General features: G+C 40.6%; 1 long non-coding RNA gene across 1 annotated transcript; it reads right to left on the bottom strand.

Annotated features, from left to right (window-relative positions):
* Window positions 1–117: 117 nt before the first annotated feature.
* On the bottom strand, window positions 118–19,745 carry LOC307013835. Its single transcript, XR_013801087.1, has 5 exons — window positions 17,993–19,745; window positions 15,879–15,968; window positions 15,426–15,584; window positions 14,913–15,008; window positions 118–4,339 (listed from the first exon to the last, which is right to left on the bottom strand). It is a non-coding gene; the product is annotated as an uncharacterized lncRNA (long non-coding RNA).
* Between the last annotated feature and the right edge of the window lie 317 nt (window positions 19,746–20,062).

Here is a 20,062-nt window from a genome sequence, read left to right as displayed (position 1 = left end):
GGGGGGAGGAGAAGGAACCGCTTTTGGGGGGTGGGACGGATGCTGTCACCGTTCCACTTCCTGCCCGACATTGCCTTACGGCTGCGTCGCGTCGAAAAATAAGTTGCGTTCCGATAATCCAAAAATCAGCTCCTAAATTCTAACCCTCCCAGCTAGCGGGGAACATTCTCAGAACTTTGGCTAACGTTACCTATTGGTTCTAACATGGTTTTAAAGAAACGTTTTAATCTGATGTTCAAAGAACCTTTTTAGGATGTTTATTTGTTCAAATAATGTTCCTATAAGGTTTAAGATTAACTAAGACATAACGTTTTAACTGCAACATTCAGAGTATGTTTTGAGGATGTTATTAAGGCCTGAGATGACAGAAAGTTTTTTTATAAAACGTTCCTTTAATGTGATATGTTAACAAAGGTGGAACGTTTTGCCTGCAACATTCTAAGGACGTGTTTTGGACGTTGTTGGGTAACACATTAAAGATGTTCTTTATAAAACGTTCCCTCAATGTTACATGATAACAAATGAAGAACATTTTCAAAGCAACATTCTGAAATTGTTTTCAGGATGTTATTGAGGCCTGAGATGAGAGAAAGTGTTTTATAAAATGTTCCCTCAATGTTACATGATAACAAATGAAGAACATTCTCCAAGAAACATTCTGAAAATGTTTTTAGGATGTTATTGAGGCCTGAGATGACAGAAAGTGTTTTATAAAATGTTCCTTTAATGTGATATGTTAACAAAGGTGGAACGTTTTGCCTGCAACATTCTAAGGATGTGTTTTGGGCATTGTTGGGTAACACATTAAAGATGTTCTTTATAAAACGTTCCCTCAATGTTACATGATAACAATTGAAGAACATTCTCCAAGAAACATTCTGAAAATGTTTTCAGGATGTTATTCTTTTTTTATAAAACATTGCTGTTACAGTATGGCAAATATTAACACTGTCATGGTCAACGTCAGATTTATTTCTAGAGCGCTTTAAAAAAACAAACTTGTTGCATCCTTGTTTGCAAATATGGCATCAATCATCATCTTAAGATAAGATATACTTTATTGATCCCAAGTTGGAAACATTTGCGTTACATCAGCATGTGTAACAGTTTTAAATATGCAGTGGTGTTTATTTGTAAATCATTTAGTATAATCACACAAATTCTGTGTTTTATATTTAATAATTCTGTGTTCTTTATTTATTGATTGTTCAATACCTGACAAGGCCGGACATGAAATATCTACATACATCTTATAAGAGCATAATACATATGTATAATATTAGTTAAAATAAGTGCTTCAACATAGTTAGCATTGCTGGAGGTATGCACAAATATTGATAGATGTCTTGTAATGCACTATTGAGGAACCTGCGACCCAAGTTTTTCATTCATTGCATAACTACACCGTTTGTGTATATGATATGTCAATAAACCTTAGAAAATCTTGAAATCTTGAAAGGGATGTACAAAATAGTCATTATATACAGTCTTTAATTAAATATTAGTAGAGAATAACGAGTAATGAATATACTCTATAGGGATCCTATTAATATCTAATAATAAAAATAATGAAATTCAATAACATGCTTCAACCACCAGGTGTCCCTTTCTATCAGCTGTGTACCTTTATGGTGTAAATACAGCCTATCTACCAATTGGATCAAATATAAAAGTCAGCCAAATTAGTGTTGATACTGCAAAGAGACGTGTTGTGTGAGAAGAAATGTAAGATGTTGTTTAATTGCTGATATATTTATGATCCACGTCACGTTTTCAGTGTTGGCGGCAGTTCCTCATGTTTGTCTAGAAGTCTTCTCATCAGGGCTCTATAAATAGAGATCTACGGCAGATATGTCATATTTAATGCAGCCGAACCGTGTATTACAATGCCGTTATGTGATGACTTTCAAAGAGAAAAGCAAGCACACTCTCGGCTGTAGTTATCCCAATCTTTAAAGGTGGAGACCCAATGTCTACCAATAACTACAGGCCAATTAGTATCCTTCCTACAGTATCAAAAGTCGTTGAAAAACTTGTAGCTGAACAAATTATGAACCATCAGAATAACAGTGCTTTTTCTCTGCATCCAATGCAATTTGGCTTTAGGGCCAAATACTCTACAGAAACAGCCAACTCTTTCTTCACAGAACAAATCAAATCCAAAATGGATAAAGGTGGTGTTGTAGGAGCAGTGTTTCTTAACTTAAAGAAGGCCTTTGACACGGTTAATCACAACAAACTCATATCTAAGCTATCCAGCATTAACTTCTCCACACTAAAACTTAAATGGATAGAATCATATTTGTTCAACCGTTCTCAGTATGTCAGAGTAGAGAATAATCCATCATCTAACCTCCAGCTGTCCACAGGTGTCCCACAAGGGTCAATTCTGGGTCCATTGTTATTTTCATTGTATATAAACAACTTAACATCGATATGTCCTGACACAAACATCCAAATGTATGCTGATGATACTGTCATTTATGTTCACGGAGGCAGTCTGACACAAGTGGCTAATGAACTGACGAACAAGATGGTTCATGTAACAGCTTGGTTGGAAGCAATGCTGTCTGCAACTCAATGTCAGTAAAACTGTATGTATGTTCTTCACCAAAACCAAGTCCTCCTGCGTTGAGCCAGATGTGTTTGTGTCCGGGGAGAGGCTACAGGTGGTCTCACAGTACAAATACCTGGGGGTCTTAATTGATTCAAGACTCAATTTTAAGGCTCAGGTGAAAAAGGTTTGCAACAGGGTCAAATTCAGTCTATTCAATTTGAGGTTTACCAGGAACTGCATGTCAACAGAGGCGGCTCTGATGTACATGCACTCTATGGTTCTATCTCATATCACCTACTGCTTAACAACCTGGTCACATGCCTGTAAAACCACTCTTAACCCCCTGGAATCATTGTACAAACAAACACTTAAAATAGTAGATAAGAAATCAGTTCATTCTCATCATTGCCCAATACTCACAAAATATAACTTGTTGAGCTGGGAAAATGTAATGAGATATGCAAATGCTTGCCTCATGTACAAAATAATACACGGCCTTACCTCACCTCCGCTCAGACATTTTATCACCATACGCACACCTGTAACTAGGTCAACAAGAGCTGCAACAAGAGGAGACTTCGTTGTTCCATTAAGGAAGAACTCATTCAGCCAATCTTCTTTTTCTTTTAAAGCTGCACAACAATGGAACTCAATCCCAGTAGAGAATTTTGAATTTTTGTTTTTAGGATGACTTTTAACATCTGTCCAGGGACTACAAACGAAAAATAGCCTGTTGGCTAACTCTGGTGCATTTACTGAAATGTCAATCAATGTGCACTGTCCCTGTCAAATAAATATATAAAAAAAAAAAAAAAAACTAGGAAAGTATTATTTTATTTTAAAAAAATGTTTTCGGTCTGTTTCCGGTATTTGTTAATGACGATGTGATGTGAGATGTGAGACTGGAATTGCACAGGGGAAAATAACGTATCTATGCCACAATTTTAGATGCGGATTTTGTTAAACTAATTTGTTTGCGCTGTGGACCAACACTATACATTGACGGGGAAGGGGGTAGCAATAAAGATAACACCATTAAACAGTTACACAACATAACAGAAATAATATCGATAGCAGCATCCCTAGCAACCACCTTGGTAACAATGAAAACGTTGTATGGACACAATTTCCTGAAGTAATCTTCGTAATAACTAGCAAACTAAAGATTATGTACATCCACTGCACACATAATCTGAAATAACAACTCATATTTCTCGCATCAAATGACATAACTATCCAAAACTAACTTTAAAATAGGCATTTTCCACCGAAAATAAAACGAAGTTCGGCCATGTTTTTTTTTCTGCAGGGAGAAATTTGAAGATCACGTGACATAGGCGCCAGCCATTGGAATGAATGGAATGCAGTTGGAGGTCAACCAATCACAGAGCTTGAGAACTAATCACATGGTGTAGTCCTAAACGATAGCTGGGGATTCTGGGTAGTGGAGTGTATTCTGCCATCCTTTACTCCGAAAAAATATTTGTTTCTTCGAATCGAAGGGGAAAAATACAAAAGCATTGCACACAATTTAAACCAATCAATGTTGTGTGATTAACAAGGATAATCTGGTGTTTTTTAGTCGATGAGTAGTGCAGATATCACTGTAAAATCAATCTACAGTAAGGGGAATACTTACTTCCGGGTGTACAATTCTCCGTTATCGAATGGGAATGGACGCTCACATTGCCTTTAAGGGCAGCCGACACAAACGAATGCCGTGCTTCCATGAGCGTTCACGACAGCATTCACGACAGCATTCACCTGTCTTGAACTCCTCCGCTGTGGATGCAAAAAGGGGAGCAGTGGACAATGCAAATGTGTCAAGGCAGCAATTCAGTGCAGTGCCCTTTGCCACTGTGGTGGACTGTGTTTTCAGAACTAAGTCTGCATTTAGTTGAAAAACTGTAATATTACATATATATATTATGTAACATGTATTACTTCACCATAATAAATATGTTACTGTGTATTTTGTTCCCTGAATACCAGATACATATAGTTAGCTACATTCTAGCATGTTGTAAATAGTACCAATGCATTCCCCATCCTTGAAAATGTAGGATTAGCCACTAGAATCAAGATCCTAGGTCGTCTAGATCCTAAGCTACTGGTAAAATAACAACCAATGGCGGCCATTTTCAAAATGACCGCCATTGGCGCCATTGGACAAATTTGCGATGGCCCTATAGTCAAACATCTTCCTTAGGGCATGCTCTAACAGTGTGCCAAATGAGATACGGCTGATACTTGCGCATTAGTTTCTGTTATGGATCAGTATCAACAGTCCTGCCAGTAACGTTACTATATTATCAATACTACTTTAGTTATAGCCTGATATATAATAGCTAACTTTACAATGTTGTGATGGGACTGACGTTAGCTAACATTACTGTAGCTAACGCCGGTCACTCACCAAGACAGCTGCCCTGTTCTCCACTGGTTCTCCTCACACCACAGCTCCATTTGTCGCCGATGGCTGTTATTTCTTCTATTCCTTGGCTGCTCCTGGTCTCTTGGACGCATAGCAGGCTCATAATTATGATCATATGCATTCCAATATATATTTTCGACCTCTTCTGTGTCAAAACTAGCATGGTGATCCATGTTTATTCATACGTTAGATCGGCCGCTCTCCCCCATGTTACGTCGCACGTGGGAGGTCACGTGCGGAGGCTTTTTTCTGCGGGAGTAAAAATGTCTTACTAAAACGACGCCAGATGTCACTGTAGTGTATACTTCTGTATATTTTTTTTTAAATCTAGTGTATTCATCATTTTCCTACACATTTATTTACTGGTGTCTATAACCTGCAAGTTGCTCTTTAAGAACAGTGAAAACAATGGTTCTGAAGGCAAGTTTTTTTTTTTTTTTTAAATACAGACAAAATGGACAAATATTATAAAAGATATCTGAAAGCTTTCTTACCCAAAGTTAGATCAGAAGATCAATCCCCATCATGTCTGTAAGAGTGGTATCTTGATAACTGAAGGGCCGCACACAATATTAAAGTTCACACAACTAATGTATGTCTGGAGGCCCAAACAAAGTGTCCTCTGTATGCGTCAGCCGTTTATGTATTTTTCTGTAAAGCATTAATAACAAGACTTCCTTTGGCAAAAAATACAATAAGAAAGAACGATAACCTTGTTAAGGCCATACAGTTGTATTTCACAACAAATTTGTATATTTACAAAAAGGTTCTGACAGGGCACAGTTAGAGGCATTCTACTTGTTTTGCCGTAAAAAACACAACTCTTTCTGTCATTTTATAACTGATTAAGATTGAAAGTTTGCCTGCTGAAAGCTGAATGATATGCAGTAACAATTGTATTTCAAAGCTTCCAAACATGGGAAGAGAATTTTCCAAAGACTCTCAAAAACACTGTTGGCCTCTAAAGAAACATTTCAACAACTTTTGAAAACTAACCGACACACCGGGAACTGAGCATATTTATGTATAAAAGACATAAAAAACTGCATTTTGCATGATAGGTCCCATTTAATTATCAATAATTATAAAACATATCATATATATTATTCTGAAATGGACCAATCTGCACAATGACTACTTTTACTTCTGGTACTTTAATTCTATTTTGAAGCTAATACTTTTTCTACTTGTACTTTTAAAAGCATTTTAATGGCCAAACTATCCAACAATTTAGGATTTTCCAGAGATGGTTATTTGTGAATATACGACCCTGCGGAACGTTTGCAATCAGCGGGAGCATATGCCGCAAATGGTTGTTTCTTACACGACCACTAGAGGTGCTAAACTTAAAAACTTGACTACTACTAGGTCGTAATAAGATGCTGAATAATCGACCTATTTGGTCATTTTTTGGAGGAGGACAGAGTGGTTCTGATCTGATCACAGTAATGGACAAATATCAAGGTCGCCAAATTAAAAGGCCTGATCGAGGGTTGTCAATTGTGATTCTGTGAAACTGTTGAGTTTGAGGTTGCCAAAGAGATGGATGGCCGCTATGTTTACATAGGCGTCTCTGGAAGAAAGGAGTTCCTGACCCTCTGTGAGGTGGACGTGTTTGGCTTTGCACTAGATTAGCATTACATTGAATGGATTTGCAAAGATGCTGTAATGTGTAAACAAAGCATCCAAAATAAAATCTTAAATGTCCTTGTTTGAATGACGTCAATATTTACTGGTGGAAATTGCATCAACATTGAACAAAATGCCCCCCCTCCCAAAAAAAAAACCTCTGCCTTGACTTTTACCTTTACATAGGACTTCAACACCTTTTGGGAATTTGCTTGACTTATGTCATAAGAAAACAACTGATACTTGTTTTTTCTATCAATCATTTAAGAACAGTGAAAGCACTGGTTCTGAAGGCAAGTTTAAAAGAAATGTAAATACAGAAAAAATAGACAAATATTATAAAAGACATCTGAAAGCTTTCAATCCCCATCATGTCTATAAGAGTGGTATCTTGATAACTGATGGGCCACAGACAATATCAAAGTTCAAACAAACTACGCGCGCGAGAGAGAGAGAGCGCACCAGTACCGGAGATCGTAGTTGTTAGCTCCTGGTGGTAGCGAACTACGCTAACGGATATAAGGAGCTTTTTCAACAACAAAGTAGAGGAGAGTGCTCTCCTCTCAGACTGAGAGGCTCAGTGAACTAAAGGACTCTCTGAGTGTTTAGATAGTTAACTTTAGTCTAAGTTATCTCAGTGGGTCTCAAACGTTTTGGTCACCATTAATGTAAACAAATATTTCCGAGGCACACGTTTATATGATCATTATAGTTATAAAAAAATAAGAGAATAAATGATAAACAGGTAGGATATGAAATACTATATGACAGTAAAACAAGAATACAGTTTGAAAGGGGAGTGATTTGTAAAATATCCATAAAGAAAAAGAACATCTGATTACAGTTGTGTTTCATATGGGTGCTGAGAGATGTATCCATAGATCTCTTAATGTTGCTCTCAAAGTGCACCAGATTGATGCTTTTAACTTCAACATCTAAAAAAAATCTTACCATGGGAGCATCCCCCCGGACCGCCCTAGAGGAGGTGAGGTCCGCTCCCCACTCGTAAAAAATAGCACTTTACCCCTGCCTATATGCCGTGAGCTGATTATCGAGTCTTCATTGTAACCGTCGCGGTTGTAGGCTACTGTGTGTTTGCGTGTGGGGAGTGTTGCAGTAGAACATTCCACTGTAGCGCCCCTGGTGCTCGCGCTTTTGTGCGTGCTCTATAGTGTCCTTAAGAGTGTTCACTGGAGTCCAGCACCTCAGCACCCCCACTCAAAATACTCTGGGCATCATCATCTTCAATGACGGTGAGGATGGCCACAGACACTACTCTGAGCAATCGTTCTTCATGGTCAGTGTCCTGAGGAAAAGTAAAATATGCATGAATGAAAAATAACTAAAAGAGTCAATTGGACCGTTACAAGATAAAGTCGAGCAACACAGGCAAAGTGAGCTTGAGCTTGAACGAGCTGCTACGGACCATAGCGGCCGGATAACGGAGCTGGAAGCTACAGTTAGCAGGCTAACGGCTCAGGCTAAACATATTGATGATCGGTGCGAGGACCTGGAGGGGAGATCCAGAAGGAATAATATTCGGCTGGTGGGCATATCGGAGGGATTGGAGGGACCTCGTCCTACTGAGTTTATCGCCAAACTAATTCAGGAAATACTTCGCCTGGATGAAAAGCTCCTGCTAGATCGAGCCCATCGTACACTGCGGGACAGGCCCAGAGAGGGAGACGCACCCCGACCATTCGTCGTAAGAGTTCATTACTTTCACATTCGCAGTGAGATCCTACGTCGGGCCGGGGAACTGTCTCCCCTCCTCTGTCAGGGTAAGAGGATTTCTATCTTTGCTGACTACACCTCCACCATCGCTAAAAAGCGAGCTGCTTTTGGAACTGTCAAGCGTCAGCTGCACTCATGTCCGGGCATTAAGTTTGGACTTCTCTACCCAGCGGTGCTCCGAATCACGCTGCCGAGCGGAGACACACATCGGTTTGAAGTTGCAGCTGAAAATTACTTTGTCAATACAAAACTCGAGAAAGCAGTCACTCCAAGTGCTGTGTGACGAAGCAGGGCTGAGCTAGCAGAGCCGGTGTTACAGTATAAGTTGAGTCATGACAACTGGCGACATTCTATTATTTTCGTCATAGGAATCCGGGGCGTGTACATTGAGGACCCATTGTTGACTTACCAGGAAAGAAACATCGTTTGTCGTTTACGTTAATCTTTTGCTATATCTGCCTTCCTAAGATCACTTTGCTGCACATTCAGTACTCGTATGTGAGGTTGTGGGTGAGAGTCCGATATCGTGACGCTTACAGGGAGGTATCGAACATTACAAAGTAGGTGACTGTGTGGATGCCTGTTCAAAACATTGCAAACTTCAATAAATCATTTAAATTATATATTTGTGTCCGACTTTCATTTGTTCATCGTTCTTAATGTGATGTATAGTAGCTTTGATAGCTGTCCATACCTTCAGACAGCCTAAAAGTAAAACACAAGTTGTTTATTCACAGCCCGAACGCTCATCGAGATGACTGGATCAGACTCATGACAACTTGTGATCAGCTCCGATTAAATTGTGATATCAATTCTGTAGCTATTCTCGAGGAAGCACGTTTATTTTATGAAATACCTGTATCCCTCTCATCACAACAAGACTCTACACTGTGCAGGAAAAACAATTACATACATGAAAATAACCTTGATGCATGGGAATTAAACACACAAACTAACAGATAGATCATCAGAAGAAGGCAGAGAGGAAGTAAATAACAACAGGAACACGGAAGGCAGACAGAATTGCTTAGACACGGGTGTCACATGAAATTTAAATGTTCTGGAAAGCTCCTTATACAGCTTTAGCCTTTTTTATCTCATGAAGTCCCAAAGTGACACACACTGAACAGTCTGGGGTCATGGTCCTTGTCATTTGCTTTTGTCTTCCCATAACAACATGTCCAAGATGTCCATGTGTCAGGCTAAAACATGTGACAGAACTAGCTAGATTTGGAAAGGTTTTTTGTTGCTAAAGTTAATATTCAAGCCATTTAAGAATAAAAATGCTTACATGACATGTCATTTGTTAAACATTAAGCTGTCTTCAGCTCTTTTCTGCTGTAACAAATGTAAATGTCCCCTCTGTGGGACGAATAAAGGTATTCTGATTCTGATTACATTTAACCTTTTGTGGAAACATTTCTTGATGAAATTGATATGAAACAAATTCCATAAATATTGCTGTGACACATGGTGTCACATCGGGACTTTAACCCTAAACATTCACAGTAAACCCGGAGTGACATATATGCACAATTAGAAATATGATTATGGTCTGCTCAGTTAATTTAGCTGATTCAATTATATTTAGTTAACATATGCTTTATTCTTCAATTCATAGTATGTTCAAACAAATGCAAACCAAAACATCATCCTTGTTAATTAAGTTATAAATAAGAGTTACTTTACCATTAAAGCCCAGATATTTGACACTAGGGAGGTTACTTGTCAGAAATGTGTCTATTTAGTCTAAATGACGTTCCCCTTAATTTCCCCAAAAGTAGGAATGGGTCCGGGTTCTTATGGGTTAAACGTATAGGCTTAAAGGCATAATAGAACTACCGTAGTATTCAACTTGTGCCCCGCTGGACTTACTTTTCTGTGGTTTACCGTTACTGTGACATATCAGTATAGCCACGGAAGATAGTTTGTGTGTTTAATTCCCATGCATCAAGGCTATTTTCATGTATGTAATTGTTTTTTCCTGCACAGTCTTGTTGTGATGAGAGGGATACAGGTATTTCATAAAATAAACGTGCTCCCTGGAGGTTAGCTACAGAATTGATATCACAATTTAATCGGAGCTGATCACAAGTTGTCATGAGTCTGATCCAGTCATCTCGATGAGCGTTAGGGCTGTGAATAAACAACTTGTGTTTTACTTTTAGGCTGTCTGAAGGTATGGACAGCTATCAAAGCTACTATACATCACATTAAGAACGATGAACAAATGAAAGTCGGACACAAATATATAATTTAAATGATTTATTGAAGTTTGCAATGTTTTGAACAGGCATCCACACAGTCACCTACTTTGTAATGTTCGATACCTCCCTGTAAGCGTCACGATATCGGACTCTCACCCACAACCTCACATACGAGTACTGAATGTGCAGCAAAGTGATCTTAGGAAGGCAGATATAGCAAAAGATTAACGTAAACGACAAACGATGTTTCTTTCCTGGTAAGTCAACAATGGGTCCTCAATGTACACGCCCCGGATTCCTATGACGAAAATAATAGAATGTCGCCAGTTGTCATGACTCAACTTATACTGTAACACCGGCTTCTAGTCACACTTTTTTTTGTTCATGACAAGATGGACTGCATCTACCAGTAAGTCATTGTAGCTTTCCATGATAATTAGTAACTGACAATATATCTAAGCGTATTAATGTCCTGTTTATTTTGTGCGTGTTTACACTTGTTTTACCCAGTCACCTTTCTATTTGGGTAGCTTTAGGCTGTGTTTAATAGTAGCCTAGGATGGTAGTACCTACGACGGAGCGTTTAGCAATTCCTATAAGGTTTGATCGGCTTGTCTCGCTTGAGGAGGCACTTCTGCCAAGGTGGGAGGGAGTAACGTGGTTCTTTTACCACAAATGGTTGTTCTATATTCTATATTGTGTGTTTTTTGGTTGTTGTTTTTTATTTTTCCGTGTCTGCTTGGTCTATCAACATTGTACATGTTGTTGAAATGCTGTTATTCGTTATACCTCATTCTGCTTATATGTTATATTATGCTTCACTCATTGCCTCTTAAGATGCTTCTATGGTTTAACCTAAATGAATACAACAAGATGGAGAGGGGCTTCAATGTTGTACCTGGAACTGTAGGGGCCTTAACAATCCTGTTAAACGCAGCAAACTGTTGCACCATCTCCAGCACCTGGGTGCACAGATAATTTTTCTACAAGAAACTCATTTTAGAGTCTCTGATCAGAGCAGATTAAAGGCCAGTTAGGCCATACCTACCACTCTTTTTTCACAGGGAAATCTAGGGGAGAAGCTATTTTATTGCACAAGTCAATTCCTTTTGTGTGTTCAAATGTGACGGGAGACCAAAACGGGAGGTACTTAATTATTAGTGGTAAAATGAATTCTACTCCAGTGCTTCTTGTCAATGTATATGGACCAAACTGGGATGATGATGGATTTTTTACACATTTATTTTCCATTCTACCAGATATATCCTCACATTTCCTTATTTCGGGAGGGGATTTCAACTGTTGGCTGGATCCTCAACTGGACCGATCACCGACCCGAAATTGTAAGCCGTCTAGGTCTGCTAAGGCAATTCAATCATTTAAAAAACAATTTGCCATTTCTGAACTCTGGCGTTTTTTTAATCCCTCTGGAAAGGAATATTCCTTTTTCTCAAATATCCATCACCCTTTTACTCGTATAGATTATTTTCTCGTAGACAATAGAATTCTTCCTTCTGTTAAATCAATTTCCCATAATGCGATAGTCATATCTGACCATGCCCCATTGCCCCAGTCACTATGAGGATACATTTCATAGGGTCTGTTAAAAACCGTGCTCCATGGCGTTTCAATAACCGTTTGCTTTCAAATGAAGACTTTGTGGAATTTGCTTCCGGACAAATAGATCTCTTTCTTAGTATTAACAAAACTCCTGATGTGTCCGCGTCACTGTTGTGGCATACCTTAAAGGCATACATCAGGTGAAATAATTTCCTACAGCGGCTATGAGAGGAAAGTGAGGAGGAAAAGACTTAATAATTTAACGAAACGCATTGCAGAGCTGGACGCAATTTATTCTGCTTCTCCAGATTTATACAAGGAGCGCCTCTCCATACAAACTGAGCTTGAGGTCTTAACTACGGATCACACAACAGAAATGCTACTGAAATCTAGACATACTTATTATGAACATGGGGATAGGCGAGTAGATTGCTAGCCTATCAACGGTGACAGACATCGTCGTCTCACCAAATTCCCCAGATAAGGACCTCTTCAGGCCCGACGATTGATCCTAAGAAAATCAATGATGAGTTTAAAGATTTTTACATGCCGTTGTATACTTCTGAAAACACATCCGACTCTTCACACTTGGATAGTTTCTTTAACTCACTCCATATACCCACCGTTCACCCTGACCTTGTTGACGATTTGGAAAGAGATATTACTATTGAGGAACTGGCTACTGCAGACAAATCCATGCAATGTGGCAAGTGTCCAGGACCAGACGGCTACACTGCTGAATTCTATAAGCATTTTTACATAAATTGGCTCCTATTTTATTTAACATGTTTAATGACTCATTTGAATCTTTTAAATTACCCCAGACTCTCACTCATGCCTCGATTTCCCTCATTTTGAAAAATAATAAGGACCCTTTGTCCTGTGCCTCGTTTCGTCCGATAAGTGTCAGGGTTGAGTGAAGCAGGCCGGACCCAAACGCAGATTTAACAGAAAATACCTTTATTAAAAGGCTACAAGAAAACTACAGAGCTCTTCCCCGTGAACATAGACAAAAACAAACAAGGATCACACAAAGACTGACAGAAAAACCAGAACTTAAATGCACACAAGACTAATCACACAAACAAGACACAGGTGAGGAGGGAGGAGAAAACACAGGGGCAAAAGGTGAACACAATCAGGAAATCAGACACAGGAGGGCAAACACAGAGACAGGAATCAACAGACAAGACAGGGGGTGAACACTTTTCAAAATAAAACAGGAAACCAGAGACAGACAAAACACAACACAGACAGACCGTGACATTACCCCCCCCCCCCCCCCCCCCCTCAAGGGACGGATCCCAGACATCCCTAAAAAACAAAAAAACAAGTCCAAAACGAAAAGGGTGGGTGGAGGGGGTCCGGAGGACGGCTCTCGGGCGGACGGCCCGGGGAAGAGTTCATAAAGGGGCGAAGGCCACAGCGGGCGAACTCAGGGGGCCGGGCATGAGGGCGAAGGCAGCGGCCGGGAAAGTCAGGGGACCGGGCTCGAGGGTGAAGACCGCGGCACTCAGGGGGCCGGGCTCGAGGGCGAAGACCGCTGCTGGGGAACTCAGGGGGCCGGGCACAAGGAAGGGCAGGAGCTGGTGGAACCCCTGGCAGGTCAGGCGTAGACGGGACCCTGGACGGAACATGGGCTGGCGTCAGTGGGACCCAAAACAGGACAGGACATGTTGGCAGGAAACCCGGCGGAGCATGTGTCGGCGGGACCCCCAACAGGACAGGATATGGTGTTGGCAGGAAACCCGGCGGAGCAGGTGTCGGCGGGACACCCAACAGGACAGGATCTGGTGTTGGCAGGAAATCCGGCGGAGCAGGTGTCGGCTGGACCCCCAACGAAACAGGTGTTGGAGAGACCCCCGGCAGGACAGGTGTCGGCGGGACCCCCAACAGGTCAGGGCACGGAGTTGGCAGTACTCCCAACGGAACAGGACATGGAGTTGGCACGACCCCCAGCAGAATCTCCAACGGCACAGGACATAGGGTTGGCAGGACCCCCAGCAGAAGAGTAGTCGGCGGGACCCCCGATGGGACAGGACATGGAGTTTGCAGGCCCCCGAGCGGAACCTCCAACGGCACAGGATAGGGTAGGGACTTGAGAGGGGACTCGAGAGGTGACTTGAGAAGGAACTTGAGAGGGGACCCGAGAAGGAACTTGAGAGGGGACTCGAGAGGAGACTCGAGAGGAGACTTGAGAGGGAACTCGAGAGGAGACTTGAGAGGGGACTTGAGAGGGGACTCGAGAGGGGACTCGAGAGGGGACTTGAGAAGGAACTTGAGAGGAGACTCGAGAGGAGACTTGAGAGGTGACTTGAGAAGGAACTTGAGAGGGGACTTGAGAAGGAACTTGAGAGGAGACTCGAGAGGAGACTTGAGAGGTGACTTGAGGAGGGACTCGAGAGGAGACTCGAGAGGGGACTTGAGAGGAGACTTGAAAGGGGACTCGAGAGGGGACTAGAGAAGAGACTCAAGATGTGACTTGAAAGGAGACTCAAGAGGGAACTGGAGAGGTGACTTGACAGGGAACTCGAGAGGAGACTTTTTTTATTTATTATTATTTATTTGTACTCTTACCTGAAGAGAATGTGGTTATGTGTTTGTTTGTGTTTTGTTGTGTGACCAAGCCGACTGTTTTTTTTTGGTTTTTTGTATTGTTGTAATGTTTCATATGGTATGTGATCTGCACAACTGTAATGTGACACTTTCAATCACAACCTCTCTGTCATCTCTGTTTAATTTGTGTATGAAAATCAATAAACAAAGTTTATAAAGAAAAAGTATTACTTACCAAACACTCCAGAAGAAACTTGGTTGTGTCATCTTGGACAAAAATGGACAGGCCTCTCAGTGCTGCTGTCTTTCGGTGAGACACAATGTCGGATGTCTAAGGAGTACCCAGTGGAAACACACAAACATATCAATTAGTTTAGTGCCGTAGTGAATTTATACAAAATCTAACTTTCTGTATAGTAATGAGGAGGATAAAGAACAGGTCAGATCCCAGTAACATGCTTCAGTAAAAGACTGGCAAAACAAAACAAAAACCTGCAGACCTTCTACTTTTACAAATTAAAAATACTGTTAAAGTTCTCAAATTCCACCAACTAAGAACACCAAGCAATGACTTTTAACATCCATTTTTACTGAAGCCTTTCCATCAAAGCGTTTTTTTTTTCTCCTACAAAAGTTAGGCGAAGGAGCATTTCATATTTCAAACGGGGGAAAAGGGCTTTGGTGGACCCGGCTCCGGACATTTTCCCCTCAACTTTTGCATGCTCTTAGATTGAGGCACTTCACTTACTTGTTCATCAAGTTTTTCCAAGAGGTCATCCATCTTCTGTCCAAAAGCTCCCTTCCTAGCCCGGTACAGTTTCAGCAGACAAGGCACATGTTTGTCAAAGGCTGCACCGAACGTCCCCAGGAGGTCTTTGCTGGTGATCCGATGAAATTCTTCAGATATCTGGAAAACACAATAACAAAACAATGCAATTTTATTGTAACCACAATGTCATATCTTTTCTGTGCAGCAAATTCCTGGGTAGCTGTCTTGTTCAAAGTCTGCACCATCTTAAGGGGATAGTTTGGACGTTTTGAATTGAAAAAAAAACTGGTATTACAATTTTGGGGACTGATGACTGGAAAGTGGGGCGTAGTGTGTTGGAGGGGCCTGTAGTGGAGTGGTAGGGCAGGGTATAGTATAGTTTGCCAATTGACTGACATACACATTCAGTGTGAATACAGGGCCAGTTCGTACCTTTTCCGTGACAAAGGTGACGATGTTTTAGAAGAGTCTCTTGATTGGAGCTTGCAAATCTGCAAAATCTGCACTGCATGTGATCCACCCCTGAAACACAAGAGAAACATAGGACATTCAGTTCTGTCAGCACTCGCAGAGATATCATTTTTGAAACTTTTAATTCGTTAGTTTTCATCCGTTCCTCATATACTTAGTAGGACTTAACAACAAAACTATTTAAAACTCAGTTAATGGGGTTGATTTTTAAATTGCTTCAGTTTATCATCGTAACAGATCAAAACGTTCGGATTCATTTTACAATAAATCAATAAATGGTATTTTTCTACAAACAAAAAACAAAACAATTAATACATTTAAACAAACCACTAATAGTATATGAACTACTTCATTCAAAATGAACATTCACTTTAGATAATAACACCGGTATAATAAACGGAGCGCTCTCTTTTCCTCTCTCTCTCTCTGTCTCTCCTGACCAGTGTTGGGTGTAACGCGTTACAAAAGTAACGGAGTTACAGTAATATATTACTTTTTGCTGTAACGAAGTAATGTAACGCATTACTAATGAAATGTGGGTAATATATTACCCGTTACAATGCTCAGTAACGCAGTTACTACACATTTTAACCCGAAATTAAATGGTGTTTTGTTTTTTAAGAATGTACTAACATAGCGAGACATTCCGACACCGGACAAATTGTGCGGGTAGATTAGTAAACCTGGTGTTTACCCTTCAGGCTTCGCGTCGAGATCTTCGGGGAAGTTGAACGTTATGCAACCATTCAAAAAAGAGAACGTAGCGAAAAATACTAACAACAAATTGTGTCAGGTGCACGTGACCTGCTCCGCTGCGCGTGCATCATTTCCAAAGTGCTTCCACAGCAGTGACACACATCTGATCTGTGGATAATCATTTATACGAAAATGGTTAAAGCAACCATCACTAAACGCCAGCAACACTGCATCTACTGCAGACAGTAGCAACAGGTCAGATGCGGACATCACGTTACCCTCCGTTGTGGACACTAGCTTACTCCCGCCTGACTCGCCAGCCCCGGAGCAGCAGTCTTCGTCGCCCGAAACTACGCCGCCCCTCTGCGGCCCGCAGGTGCCAGGTATATCTAAACAACTACCCGCCTGTACAGTGGGGTAAGGCGGTCATTTTGCAGCTTGTGGTATAAAAATAGACAATGGCTAGAATATTCATGTGAAAATAGTACTATATACTGATATCCTTTAGAAATGTTGGGTCAAAAATAATGCATACAATAGCACAGATGCCTTCACCACGAATGGCTAAAAAAATATCTCATATCCCAAGCTTATTATCAACGAGCTGATGTTGCAGCTGAAATGTTCTCCAGGTCACAAATTCAACCTCACATGATGATGTGATACCAGTTTTCAAGCACAGTAAATATTCTCTTCCCAGCGTATATGATGGGACCAAGGTGATGATGTAGTAGGCTACATGGTTTTAATAATACTTTTGCCTTTCAATGTTTGCCATTTCAAACCATGAGCATGGTTTAAATAATATTTGCCTTGATTTACAATATGTTAACCTTCATTATAGTCCTTGACAGCGGTCTGTACTGCTGTATTAACAATGTGTCACATGTTAAGAATTTACAATCAGAATCGAGTATTCAACTAAGCCCTGTAATTCAAGTTGTTAGTAGCCTTAAGGGCCTACACAGTTGTTATGCTATACCACATTGCCCTTCACTGGATGCATAATGAGCTGCACTAAACTACATTTTAGCATTTAAAATACTTAGCTATTCTTTTGCGGTTATTTTGGTGAAAGTAACTCAAAAGTAACTAAAGTAGTGTAACTCATTACATTTCAGAGACAGTAATATTGTAATGTAACTTATTACTTTCAAAAGAGAGTAATAAGTAATATGTAATATATTACATTTTGGAAGTAACTTGCCCAACACTGCTCCTGACAGCCCGTGAGCATCTCATTCAGCTCGCTACTCCACTAATGAGTGACCCTACAGTGAAGAATAAACATATGTATAACTAGTTTAGCTTGTTCCAGGGGTAGATAAAATAGCTAAGTGTGTTTGGTCTAACTTGAAGTGTGTGTTTGCTCCGCTCACCGGTCCGTTACAGCGGCTGAGCTTCAGCTGATCACGGAGCTGCATGACCTAAACAATAAGTGTTGCTTGGCAACGGGGTGTGGCGGCAAAGTATATATTTTTTCTCTCTCCCTTAATTTCCCAAGCCCCAAAATTCACTCGATGATTAATATACCCGTTTTAGGAAAAAAAAACTCAGAGACAGTGACGGGACCCTGCTCAGACCCTGCGGAAACCCCGTAGACGAAAGCAATGCGCATGGGCGCAGTCGTCTGGGTTTCAATTGAGGAAAATGTGACTGCAACGGTCTTAACGGTCTTAACTAAAAAATCCTTGTTATGCTGTGTTTTAAATACAAGGAGGCCTATAGAGGAGGGGGAGGGGAGCAGTTGGTCTAACGTTGGAACAATGTCAATTCATTGTAGGGAATTTCAACGTTGAAAAACCGGCATCTATATTTAATTGATTCAACAACATTTTTTCAAACGTTGAAATGGTATCTGTTATAACTAGACCCTCCAGAAAAACGCGGGCAAAAATCCTTGATTATGCGGGCTAAAATGCTTGATTATGCGGGCTAAAATCCTTGATTATGCGAATAAACATGCAGGGTTTTTATGTGATTTTCTGCGGTGAAATTGCGGGAAGTTGCGAAATATCCAGAAAGTTGCGAAAAATAATAGATTTTTAAAAAATTGGGCTGTCTTATTTATTCTCTCTCACACACAACCTGCCACTAACGTTAAACCCCTTTCCTATTCAATTAAACACATTCAATGTTTATTTATTGTAAAAGCAATTGGGCTATTTTAATCACTCACACACACACACACACACACACACACACACACACACACACACACTTCTCCGCCTCATTCTGTTTTCATTTACTCGTTCGTTCTCTGACCAGCTTCAATCTTGTAGGCTACTCACTTTGTTTCTTGTAGCCCTCGAAAGGGTTTTGGAGGTTGATGCCTCGGTGAACGTGAGTTGTTTGGCTTTCTTGTCCGCAGCAGCAGAAAGCATTTTCGAATGTTTGAATGAATCAAAGTGGGTCGTCACCGTCAATTTTCTCTAAGACTTATGCTCCAACACACAGTTGCACGGGGTGCAGAATAGTTTCCCCCCACTTTCGTGAAAGACATCGGGGTACTGCTTTGCCCGGTCTTTAGCAGAAATATTCGTCGGTAAATGAGATGGATCAGATTTTTTCATCTTGGTGTTTTCCCTCCCCCTTGAGTTCCACACGTTCACTCTACGGTGTTGTTTATCTTCTGTGATGCGCGAGCTGATGACGTTGCGTCATCATCATCACTACTTCACGTCAAGATGAGTTCACTTTTTTTTCTTCTCAACTTTGTGTGGAAAAATGCGGGGATTATGCGGCCTTCTGATAAATATGCGGCCTTTAAAAAATCTGGGCCATTTTGCTGATTATGCGGTAAATTCTGCGATCGCAGAATCGCGTTTTTCTGGAGGGTCTATATAACACATCGAATTAACAACAAATCAAAATCCAATGTTGAATTAATGGCTTTTATTATCTGGGATGTGTCTGTACTAAATTCTGTATTGATGAGTGAGTTGGAAACAGTTCTTTTTTTGTGAGTGAGCGGTGTTTGTGCGTTGAAACAAAGGACACCATGTTTGTGCCTCACTGTACTCAGCATTGAGCCTCAGCTGTAGCCGCCGATGTCCTTCAATAGCTCCACTAACTCAATTATTTCTCCCACCTATAACAATCTTTCTGCTCTTCCATTTGATTAGCAGCAGTGAGCGCTAATCCCTCTTCATCCCGAGCAGCCGCACATCATCTCTGCTGTTTCTGTGTGTGAGGAATGTTTCTCTGAAAGGTCACGGTGCCATTGTGAGGGATCGAGCGGCTCTTCTGTGTTTGTACACCGATCCTTATCTCGTACATGGATCTGATTGAGGGCACAACATTAAATTGTCTTTGTTTGCACCTGTGTGCTGTGTCAGTATTTGTGTCACTGTGATCTCATTCCAGGGTCACCGCCACTGTGTGTTTGTGTCTCAGTGTAAATAAATATATAAATATTTTGAATGGAGGACTTTAACTGTAACACAGTT

The sequence above is a fragment of the Notothenia rossii genome (genome assembly GCF_949606895.1).
Source record: "Notothenia rossii genome assembly, chromosome: 7".
NCBI lineage: Eukaryota > Metazoa > Chordata > Actinopteri > Perciformes > Nototheniidae > Notothenia > Notothenia rossii.
The sequence above is the reverse complement of the archived record's forward strand: the minus strand, read 5'-3'. Positions and strand labels throughout refer to the sequence as shown.